Here is a 9,458-nt window from a genome sequence, read left to right on the forward strand (position 1 = left end):
GACAATAGCGCACGTGAATCGAGGCAGCGCAGAGAAGAAGATAAGATCAAGATATTTTGAGAGTGAGAGTGAGAGTGTGATTGAGATTTAATCATTTGATCATCTGATTTGAACATCTTCATGCGAGTGAGAGTGAGAGTGAGAGTGAGAGTGAGATAGCTCGAGGGTGGACGGGTGGTATCGAGCTCCTTCACGGAGTGATTCTTCTCCAAAATTATTGTAAAGACTCATCAGTTTAATTCATACTTGAATCTCTCTTCTTGTTCATTCGTGATTATTATCTTGCTATAATTTTGATCGTGATTGTGAAAGAACGGTGCGTGAATATTCTGCCCATCAAATATGCTTTGCATAGGTGATCACACATTTTACACCATTTTTGCCTTAGTGTCATGCACACTGTAAATAAATACGGTCCTAGATGTGTTATTTGAACAAGTACTTATGTGATAGGTGTGCCACTTTGCATGTAAGTCAATTCCACCAAGTTGGAGGTGCGTGCAATGTATTGTGCCCATCGGATATGCTTTGCATTGTCGATAATGCATAAAACACCATTTTTGCCTTAGTCTCATGCACAACCATAATACAACACGGTCCTAGGTGTGTTATTCAAACAAGTACTTATCAGATGGAGGCTCCACTTTGCATGCAAGTCAAGTTCCACTAGGTTAAGGCACATGCAAAGTATTGTGCCCATCGGATATGCTTTGATTGGCCAATCACGCATTATGCACTGTTTTGCCCCTACTAGTGTTATGCACATCTGTTAAGAAACACGCTCTTAGGTGTGTTATCCAACCAAGTACTTATTGGATGGGTGTGCCTCTTTGCAAACAAGTCAATACCACCTAGGTTGAGGTGTAGGAAAGTATTGTTCCCATCGAATATGCTTTGCATGGTCGAGGGAGCATTAAATACCATTTTTGCCTTCGTGTCATGCACAACTGTCAAAAAACACGATCCTAGGTGTGTTATTCGAACAAGTGCTTATCGGATGGGGGCACCTCTAGCTAGATCCCTGGAATGGGATCTTGATTCGGTGCCTTTTGATTCAAAAAGAGTTGCTCCTTATAGAGCACGAGACAATGAAAGTTGTAGGCCGTGTGCATGGGGGAGTCATTGTCTATCGTCGGCCTCCTCCAGTCAGGTAGGCCTGAGAGACATTAGCTTACCCCATGGCGGATATCAGTGGTTCGAGTCTACTTATCTCCAGCCTATGATTCAAATTCGTGTAATCGCATACAATAGTATGGAATAATCTTGATCCTTAGTGGACAAGTTGACCCATGACCTATTCCCTATGGACATTGATAGGATCCATGTGTGTAGCACATCGAGGTAGCATGTGTGTAGCAAAAAACATTATCACAGTTGAATGAGATGGAGGAAAGTGGCAGGCAGCCATCCACTTCGTGTCATGGATGGCTGCTCGCCACTTTCTTCTCACAAAACTTCACTACATCTCCATTGGCACACGAGCACAATAGACACTTTGTGTAATTCATCCACACCTACGATTTCTCCTTCGGACTGCATCACAGGTGTGGAACCACTAAAAGCTTGAGAGATGGAGGCAAGGTTCGCAGAGAACGTGAAAAACAAGAAATTCTTTCTTTCTTGGAAATCGAAGAAAAAGAAGGTGTATTGTCAAGAAAACGCATGGTGTTTTCTTGGTCTATGATATAATTCAAACTACTAGATGGTCATGAAATTTGTGGACCTTTCAATTCAATTGAAAAGCGTTGGGTGAGCGGTTGGGCGTAGCTCCACTTGCTGCATGGTGAGTGACGTTACCTTCGGTACCTTTCACTTATGAGTGCGATCCTTGCCTTGGGGATCTCACTCAACGCTATTATATTTGACCTTTGGTCTACCATTGATACCATACTGCAACACCGCATATGCCGCAACTGGGGGTATTGCTACTCACAGTGGGAAGCCAGCCAGATGAGGGAAGGGAAGGAATAGGAATACTACTCTCAACTTCTAGGGGAATACACTCCATGTAATAAATACATGGTCAAGGAAGGACGGTAGTATTCCTGGGACGATACTATTTTGTTGGGAGTATAGGGCGTATGTATTCCTTCCAGCCGTATTCCCGCCAGCATTTTGGGTAGTATTCTCAGAACGGTAGTTTTACCAGGTGGAGTATTCCTTCCATTTTGGACTTCATTGTATTATTGGGAGAAAGTAACAGGGAGAGTACCCGGGTTCCCTCCCTTCCTTGCATCCTCGAAGCACTTCGCTCACTTTAGCCAACAAATACTTGTAGCGTTTCATTTCCGGGAAGGCTAAAGGCTCCCCCATAGCCAGGGTGAGAAGCCGAGAAAACGCTTCACGTTCTCTCCCTTAACTCCCATGCATATGGAAAAGACAGAGAGAAGGAAAAAACTGAACAACCTTTTGGAGTCGGTGAATGGAAATTCCCTTAAAAGGAAATAGGAAGGGTGCGATAAGCATTTTCTAGAGGACCTTGGTTTTATCCAGGAAATCTTCCACAAATGCCCCAACTTTGTACGGAGTGCTCAGTAGATTATGAAGATAAAGAATCTTTGTGACAGATTTGTTCTCAAAAGTAGCAACGAGATATTCCCATATTGCATGAGAAGAAGGGAAAATACATCCAGCATAAGAGAATCATGTATCAGAGCAGATAAAATATACCAACGAGCTACTTTATCAACGAAAACCTACAGTGTTCTTCAAAGACTTCTTGTGGAATATAATCACCTCTAAAAATCATCTCATCCACTAGATGAAATGTCCAATTTACTGATACATTATTATTACTATAGTATGTACTTCCACTTGCTTTGTGAAGATGTAGGATTAAAAAAATGTATCAAATGTGTTTGTAAGGTATATGTCTATTATGCATGTCTAATTTTCCTTCACATTACAAAATCTAGTTAGTGTAGGGGTGGAAATGAGAATTAAAGGCATCAAAGTTGTATGTTTGATTGAAAAATCATTTCCAATAAGAATGATGGACATTGATTTGCATCTACTGGTGCACTTAGTAGATGAAGTTGCATATGCAAGAACTTTTGCATATCAAGTGGAATGCTTGGAATGGTTTATCAAGGAGTTGAAAGGGTATATAAGACAAAAATCTAGACTAAAGGGAAGCATGGTAGAAGGATGGATGGTTCAAGCATCATTGTTTTACATTATCGAGTATCTTATTGTTAATCATGTGACAACAACGGTCAAAATCACATTCTAGAGCAACCAAAATGCTCTCGTTCTATGTGTGGAGTGGCAACAAAATTTCACTTGTACTATATTGAACTTGAAGATACATTTGATGGATCTCATGGGGAAAGGATAGGGCGAATTCTCTGTAGAAAATATATAATCATACTTCTAAAATCATAATCTAGAGAGAGAAAGACTAAAATTTACAATCTTGTGAAAGAAAGAGAAGTTCTGACAAGAGAGAGTTCAGCCCTTACGAGAGAGATAAGTCATTACAAAAGAGATAATTATTAACACGATAGATAAGTTATTATAAGAGAGAGAATTTCTTACAACAGAGAAGCCCTTACAAGAGGGAGGAGTCATTACAAGAGAGAGAAATCCTCAGAAGACAAAAAAGTCATTACAAGAGAGAGAAGTCCTTACAAAGAGAGAGAAAGTACTTACACTTCATTTAACTTTAAGTTGCAAGGACACATTCATTTTCTTTTCCCTTCTCTTCCCTTTTTTAATCTCCTATATCATGTGGACCATCACTATCATCCCAAATTCAAGGCATATTTGTAATGAGTTCACTAAGAGTTGTCACTTTTCTTTCATCTCCAAGTCCAAGGGTATTGGTCACCTACAGTTATGTCATTGCTCATTATAGCATAGGTGTTCACAAATGTAGCATAGATCTCGCATAGATACTCCAGTTGTATTCTTGCTAGAGGTGTAGGCTAAAGCATAGAAAGAGTTTGTAGTGTGTGTGTAGGTAAAAAAGAAGCAATGACCAGAAGGGTTTGCTTGAGAAAGCTAATTGGGGATTCCAGGATAGGGTTTGGGAAAGATTGTAGGGTCTAGAAGAAGGATAGGGTTGACAAATCTAATTGGGGATGCCAAGATTTAGAAAGTTATTAGGTTTGAGAATGGGTTCAAGTTTGAGGAGTGGAGAGCTAGTCTCCTTCACGTTTTCACAGGGTAAAGGGTCAAGACAAAGGAACAAGGTTGAGGGAGGAGGAGAAGGGAGGAGACAGGAGGAGGAGGAAGTGCAAAGAGAGGAGGAGGAGGAGGAGGGGGAGGAGGATTATATGGGAGGAGGGAGTGCAAGGGTAACGATTGTAAGGGCCCAAGAGCATTCTAGAGCATAGATTTTGGGAGGTCAAGTGCAAAGAACACAAATATGAATTGAACACTGAATCCCAAATATTGGTATCTTGTTTGCATTGAGAGATATTTATACATTATGTTTCATAGTTTCCGTGAGCACCTTTTGTTCTTACAATTGTAAAAAGATGGATAAATGGATCAAAAAATATGAATAAGAAAGAGTTGAAAGAGGGGAGGATATAAAAGCATGCAAAAGAATCAATAGAGGCAGGAATTATTCTCTAGAGTTATAAAAATGACTACTAAATGCACCATTGATTGGCTAGAAAATGCTCTCAATTATGTTAGTTGAAAAGGGGAGATTATGATAGATGGGGAGAATTAATCTACATAGGGTTAAGATCCAAAGTTATATAATCATATTTATCTTGTTTATACTCATTTAGAACCTTTATATATATCCTAACAAAAATCCATTACCTTTGTATTAGTGTAGTGTGGGTGTATGGTAGTCACTACCTAGTAGAGAAAGTGCAACACATTTGATCGAGGAGTCATGACAACTATTGGTAAGACAATAGGGATAGTTGAGAGATAAGAATCTCATTACAAGCAAAATGGATTATGTTGGAACCATATTAGATATTTTGCAAGCTAATTTTAGAAAATTTAAAGTATAAAGATTTGGTGTAAAATGGTTCACACTCATCTCTATAGAAGTGATCAAGTTACAGTGTGGAAGGATCCAAGTGGATTTTTTACCATTGATTCAACAAAAATTTGGGACAATCTTATGAGAGGACACTCATCATATATAACCCTATCATGTGAGTTCAACAAAAAAATAAAATATTTTTATTTTTAACTTTTACAAACATTAATTTAGGTAAGAGATTATTTAAAATCATTCTAAATTTTGAAAACAATTTTGTAGGGTATACTATATTAATGCAAATTTTAGATAAGGGATACTACAAATATGCCTTCAATGCATGTGATATAGAGGGTTTATAGATCACGACCCCCATCGAGTCAAAATTGCTACATGATGTTCTAGAAGTGCTAATGTTTGCATCACTAAAGCTTCTAGAAAAAAAACCACATCACAACAAAAAGTCGATAATATGCAAAGAATTGAGCCATTAATAACTTTGGATAGTGTAGGGTTTACCGTGCACCTTGTAGTAGTAAAAAGCAAATATAAATGTTTTCACAACAAAAAATATTTGGTATCAATGTTCTCCTCCATCCAGTAAAAATCCAAGCCTCGCTAGGATCTTCCTCGTGAGATTGATGCTCATCCTCTCGATCATTGGTGCCCAAGTCTTGCACATCTTCAACATGTAAATCAAGGTCTCCTAAATCACTTTTTGAGAGACCCTTTGAGGAACTCAAACTATCTTCACTGGGGATTGGAAGTGCTCTTGATCCATTTCATGCTCTACTCCCACATATTCAAATGTATGTCTATTTCTAGTGCAGCTTGAATCACAAACCACCAATATTAGTCCACTTGATTGGGTTAGAAGAACACCTAAGACTCAAAATTCATGATATGTCCATGCAAGCTTTAATGAAATCCAAGGGCAAGAGAACACTATAGCTCATTGGTAGAACAAATTTGTCCAAGGTGCATTTTCATGATCTTCGAATCATCTTTCTACCATCCAAATTCTTCATCTACCCTTTCAATTATTTGCAAGGCTTTTGAGGCTTGAGTGTTTATTTCATGTCTTGGATGAATTGCATTACTCTTGCTTGCCTTGAGCCTCTGCATGCATTCCTCTTGGCACTTGCGTACCAATTTTTGTTTCTTGTAAGACATTCTTTCCCCACCCATGGGTTGGGATATTCACTGGGGCCCTTTGGTGTTGTGGCTTGGCCATGGGATGAGGCCCTCATTGTTCCCTCATTTGTCTCATGTAGATGTTTGTTGCTACTAATATTTGAGAAAGTACCACAAGAGGAAGAGGATGTTTCTAGGGAGGCCGTGTCTTCATCCAACCCATCTAGACCTTATTGTGTCCCTTCCCAATCTTTATTGCACCATTGGCTTGGGGGGTGCACCACTAAGAAACTCTAGATATCACGTGCATTCAAGGGGTATTTAAAAAAACCCTCAACCAAAATTTTTCTTCCAATAAACCACTCTTCTTTTCTTAGGAACTAACGCATTTTTTTCTAAAGTTGAATTAAAAACCCCCTCTTGTTATTGTAAGCTTGTTGAAATTTTTCCAAAAGTGAAATTAAAATACCCCTCCTTTCAAATGCACATGGTACACTAAAATTTTGGGAGGCAAACCCCCCAAGACCCTTGGGGCTTACTTGTGCTGATTTAGTTGCGTCCCTAGGTAGTGATGTGCTAGCTTTATCCCCTTTGGATTGTTTGCGAAGCTCTTTATTAAGGGATTTAGCTTGCAACCTCATGATTACATTGAAGGATACTGCTAACGCTTGGCCTCTTTCAACGCTTAACAAAATAAGGCTTGTGGTCTTAGATGGCCCTCTCATTGAGCAATCCTTAAAAAGATGGTCCGCCCCACACCACACCTACAATGGTGGTGGTGTATTAGATGCTGTTGCACATGTGACTGGCTACTTAGATTGCCCCTTATATGGATGCTCATTGGCTGGGTGTGGCCCTTAACACATATGGAATTGAATGGGTTTGTCTTGGTCAAGTTATTCCTATCTCCCATTGTTTGAGAAATCAGAGTCATTTGGTAGACTAGAGTGTATTGGACATCTTGTATAATTTAGTGACTTATAATGCTAGACCGATTTGCATTGTCACCATATTGGGGATAGTTGTTTCCACGAAAGGTAGGATTGGGGCCCAATCACTAGGTAGTTCTTCCACCAATAGTTGATTCAAGGGAGTAATTCGTGGTGGTGGTGGTTGAGGTCCAAGTACTGGTGAGAGTAGTGGAATATTTTGAGCCTTAAATTGCCCTTGATTGGCTGATGTGGCTCTTGGTATTGTCAATTGCTCTTGATTGGAAGGATTGGGCTGTGCAATCAAAGTTAACTGTGGCCTTTGTTGGTACATGGATTGAGGAATTACCCTAGTATAATGACATTGGGATGTGTCACGATGTCTTCCCAACAAATGGGTTGACCATTTCTATGGGTGGATCATTGAGCCCAAACCTTCCTAGCATGTTTACAAATAAGTCCCATATTCGAGATGCTGTGGAAGGAGTAGGTGGTTGAGGGCGTACTAAAATAGATTTTGAAGCTACAGATGCTCTAAGGTTGGGATTTTCACCCATCTCTCCATCAAGGCTCATTGAATATTCAGAGCTGGACAACTCAGCTTGGGATGGTCCATGCATTTAGTGGGCACTAAGTATTGAGGATTTTGAGATTGAATAGTTGTGAAACTTGGCACATAGATAGACAGACCTTGTTTGAGGCACTATTTTTGTGTTGTGGGTCAGCTCCTAGGATTTTTCCTGATCTCAAGTGCATGTGTTAGCCTGTGCAGTTGATGCCCCAATTTTAGGATGCTGAAGCGGGGTTAAGGGGTCAGATAGCTAACTAATAGTAATGAATCAGGGGTTAGATAGCTGTCTGATAGTAATTAATTAAGGTTGTGGGTTAGATATTAACATGTGTCAGTTCAGCAGGATATTGTTATGTGTAGAAGTGAGTAGGATAGAATAGATGCATCTTGGAAGAGGAGTGAGAGCACAAGATGAAAACCAAAAGTGTTGTTCTCTTAGATTGTGGGAGAGGTGACTCCCTCTTATAGAAATGGGGAGAGGGTGGCCTAGATCAAAGGCACCTTCCCTACATCAGTGGCACAATCAGCCCCTACATCAATGGGACTGGCCTAAATCAAAGGAACCTCCCATGTGGGCGCCTTTGTGCATACAACATCGCTTAGGTCACACACTAGACACATCATAGCACTAGATGTGCTTCTACAACACACACACACACACACACACACACACACGGACGTGACTCCCCTAAATGCACACATGCACCATAGAGCAAGCCCTTGACCATACTTATCCCAACATACCCCCCCTCAAGGGTTTGCTCTTGCAATGTCATTGACGATTCATCTAGTCACATAGTTTCTCATGCCATCTCATGGTGTGGTGAAGGATAAATCTATGGCTAGGATCTAATGCTAGCAAAGGTGCCCAGGGGTCAAGGTTTACAAAAATGGGATAGATCCAAAACATATCACATGGCCTACATCATATGGTGACCAGAGGTGATTTACAAAAGACAAAACATGTGACATTCTTTTTGGAGTACTACTCCAAGCAGAGAACCTCAAAATTTAACTACATGACCAAGTGATGATAAACATTTGAATTCAAAGACAAGTTTTACTCAAAAGGCAAAGTCCTTGTCTTCTACCACAAAGTTTGATTGTGAATTTGTTGAAGTACTTTCCTCAATCAGATTTCCCTTGGTATTCTTTGTAAATGCTTGATCATCTTCAAGCTTTCTAGTGTCCAAAAGTGGTGTCTTTTGTTGAAGAGACTCACAAGCAATATGAGTATCATCCTTCATTTTGAAAACTTTGAGGAAGCCTTTTATGTTGATCTTGACATCCATATACATTTTGTCATTTGCCAAAGGGGTTGGCATGAAATTCAAATGTGAAGAGAGTAGATCTCCCTTTTTTAATGATAGCACCAAGAATATCTCATCATCAAGAATGTTGTACTTGAGAAGTACAAAACATTTCCAAAAGGAAATATACTTTGAAACATAGTCATCAATATTTGCATCCATTTGTTCACCTATATGAGTGATCATAGACTTCATGATTGTAGAGGAGAATTCCATAAAGTTTGTATCACCATATGCATACCATACTTTCTCGTCTCCATATATGTTGGCATGTCTCCACCATGTTATGCTTCAATGCTTTTAGAACTGAAGTCTCCTATCAATGCATCAACCTCTACACACATTTGTACTTATTTTCAAGCATGAAGCCTCTCAAAAACTGTTTTCTTCTTCTTGAGGTAGAGTTTCATTCAATAACAACAAGAATTGGGCATATTTCCTTCAAGTATCATTTTGAACTAGTCAAGTGCTTGTAGATAAAAGTCTTGAGCTTCCAACACTTGCTCAAAGTCAATGCAATGGATTCTTCAACAAAAACTGTCAAAATTCTTCAAACAACAAACATG

The sequence above is a fragment of the Dipteris shenzhenensis genome, chromosome 16 (assembly GCF_047967505.1).
Source record: "Dipteris shenzhenensis isolate YYH24624 ecotype China chromosome 16, Dip_SZ_1.0, whole genome shotgun sequence".
In the NCBI taxonomy this organism is placed as follows: domain Eukaryota; kingdom Viridiplantae; phylum Streptophyta; class Polypodiopsida; order Gleicheniales; family Dipteridaceae; genus Dipteris; species Dipteris shenzhenensis.